Source organism: Myotis myotis, unplaced genomic scaffold, assembly GCF_014108235.1.
Source record: "Myotis myotis isolate mMyoMyo1 unplaced genomic scaffold, mMyoMyo1.p scaffold_m19_p_2, whole genome shotgun sequence".
Taxonomy (NCBI): domain Eukaryota; kingdom Metazoa; phylum Chordata; class Mammalia; order Chiroptera; family Vespertilionidae; genus Myotis; species Myotis myotis.
Window position 1 is genome coordinate 147,081,343 of NW_023416324.1, and position 3,416 is coordinate 147,084,758.

The following is a 3,416-nucleotide window of genomic DNA, read 5'->3' on the forward strand; positions in this document are numbered from 1 at the left end:
TTTTATTGCTTATTTTAAATTATTTTTGTTTCATCGTAAATATGACAGTAAAGTAACATAAACATCCAACATGTAGAAGAAATGAGCCTGTGACTTGAAGTCAGGGATCTTTTACTATCAGCACAACACTACCATCTTTTTATTTATAGCCTAACATTTTTTCAACGAGGCATAAAGCCTTTCATTTCACACATAGTGCTGGGAGAAATAATAGGGTTGTTGGAGGAGAATTACTGAATGTGGGCTGAATGTAGAAGTAGCTAGTTGTAAGCTGAAATACTGATGTTTTCCTATTACTTGACTCAGGGGTGTTTGGTGGGTACCCCTGTCTGGGATGGGGACTGGCGTAGTGTCCAGAAGGGAAGACTTGGTCTTAGACCTTTTCCTTATGGTGTGGTTCATGATGGAGCTCTATCATTATCTTCCTGGGTCTAGTGACAGATAGCATGTAATGCTATTGGAAAACATCTAATCAACAAAAACAGGGCACCAGGCTTTCATATAAAGTATGCATATGGGAACTAAGAGACCAAAAGATCTCTCAGGTTTCCAAATTCCACAACTTTTCACCTTGAATCGTTCAGCTTTGGTGTGGCACAAGTAGGTTGAGGGTGGGTATCTAAGCATTTGTTTAGAGCTTGAATCCTTTCCACAGTAGCTTCCAGGCTTTTCTTTTCTTTTTTAAATTTCTTTATTGATTAAGTTATTACATATGTGTCTTTATCCCCACATTACCCCCCCCACCCCCCCATCAGTCTCTGTGGCATGTTTCTCTCAGTCTCTTTTTCCTTGGGGGGCTATCTCTTCTGCTTTAATTCTTCCTCTTATTGCTCCCCTTTGATAGAAGCACTCTCTACCCTCTGATTACCAACCATCAAATTGGTAAGTTGGATTGTCTCTATTTAGATCATCACTTTCTGATGAAGCTAATCACCCTATCATTTAAGGACACCCCCCCACCGACACACACACACTAGGTAGTCTCTCACCAATTAAAAAGCGTATTTGGAATGAATAGCACCACTCCAAAAGTGGTATTTTCTATCTTCTTGTACCTAACCCTTGCAGATAAAATAGCCCCATAAATACCAGAGATGATTGATAATTATCATTACCACCTTCCCACTGGCAGGATTTTCCCACAGAAAGAGGCATGCCATCATATGTCAAGGAGTTCAGGAGGCTGGGCTCCTTAGACTTGCTGGATTTACTTAATTTTTGACCATATTATTTTATTAACTTAGGGTTTAAAATTTTTTCCAAGACAGGTAGGTGCATGATAGGTTTATAGTTGGTCATATATGTATTCTTTCTGTCTTTAATCATCCCCTAGCCCAAACAGATTCCCAATTTCTGTCATGTCTTGACATCTTAGATTGAGTCCTAATGTTGCTTAATTTTTGCCCTTTTTCTTATCCTCCTTTTCAAAATTGTCCCCTCTATTCCTGTTTCAATCTAAAGTTTCCTTCTTTATAGCATCATAATTCTCATCTAGAGTAACTAAAGGATCGTTATTAATCCTGAGCAGAAAGTCTCATGATGACACTAAAGAACATGACATCCCACTAACACAATGAGGAGAAAGGTGTTGCCAGAGGCATCATACCTCTGTTTCTTATGAGAACCCTCTTTATGGGGAAAATCATAACTTCCATAGCTTTGGAAAATGTACTAATTTTGTTTTCTAGTTCCAAAGGATAACATTCTCAGATTTGCTTGAGAAATATATTACAACTAGAGGCCTGGTGCATGAAACTTGTGCACAGGGGTGTGTGTGTCCCTCAGCCCAGCCTGCACCCTCTCCAATCTGGGACCCCTCAAGGAATGTCCAACTCCCAGTGAGATTGGGCCCAAATGGGCAGTCGGACATCCCTCTCACAATCTAGGACTGCTGGCTCCCAACTGCTCACCTGCCTGCCTGATTGCCCCTAACCGCTTCTGCCTGCCAGCCTGATCACCCCTAACCACTCCCCTGCCAGCCTTATTGACTTCTAACTGCTCCCCTGCCAGCCTAATTGCCCCTAACTACCCTCCCTTGCCGGCCTGGTCACCCCCAACTTCCCTCCCCTGCAGGCCTGGTCCCTCCCAACTGCCCTCCCTTGCTGGCCATCTTGTGTCCACATGGGGGTGGCCATCTTGTGTGTTGGAGTGATGGTCAATTTGCATATTACCTCTTTATTATATAGGATGGATAATAAAGAAAAAGAACTATAATAATGCATATAATGGCTATTTGTTATGAGGAAATAATCAAATAATCTGGTTTTAGGGCTCGTGTGAAATTTATGATTTTTATCTGAATAGCCTCCTTAAAATAAAACCAACACTGCCATGGTATAGAAGTCCTCTTGCCAAGCTCCCTAACTCACTGTTGGCCATTTAGTCCTAACCTGATACATCTTCCTTCCATGAAAAAGAAATGAATCCAAAGTCAACCTCAATGGGATGGGAACTAAAATTTTATATTAGCCTCAACACATTGACCCAGAGATACAAATCATTTAACAATCCTTGAATTCCTAGGATTAAAACTGAATCAGGGGAAATGAATAGGGAGGATTGCATGGGAGTATTTCTTGTCTTTCTCAAACCTCTCTCCTCTCTAAGCAAGAGGCAGTCTCACCAAGGAAACACATCCTCGGCAGACAGGCCCTCACGGGGCTCTTCCTCCCCTCGGATATTCTCAATCCACCTCCCAAACACCCCATTCCTTAAGAGGAACAAGAACTGAGAAAAGCAAACAATCCACATTTAAGGGCTTTCGCTTTGCTATTGTTATAGACTAAGTAATGTCCCCTGAAAATTTATAGGTTGAATCCTTAACCTCCAATACCTTAGAATGTGTTTGTATTTAGTGATAAGGCCTTTAAGTGGGTAATTAAGTTAAAATGAGGAGGTTAGGGTGTGCTCTAATCCAATCTGCCTGGTGTATTTATGAGAGGAGATTGGGACATAAAGAGAGACACCAGGGATGTGTGCGTGCATGCGGACACAGAGGGACAGCCCTGTGACGAGGCACCAAGACAGCAGCCAGAAAGAGAGACCTCAGGAAACCAAATGTGTCAACACCTTGGTTTGGGATTTCCAGCCTCTAACTGTGAGAAATAAATTCTACTGTTTAAGCTACCCAGTTAGTGGTATTATTCATTGTGACAGCTCTAGCACATACAGTCATCCAACCACATTTAATGGGAGGCAATTTCTGTCATTGCTATCCAGCCATTTACCATTGTACTATGTTCTCCTTTTGCTCCTTCCAATCCTAAACTCAAAATTTTGTTTGTTTTCCCCAACTCTACTCACCTATAGCATTTTATTTTCATATGCTCTCCTCCATACCCTCTCCTATATCTTATCTCTTCAATCTTTTTCTCAGGGAACCAGAAATTTTAAGCAAAACTGTAAATCTTTTAAAG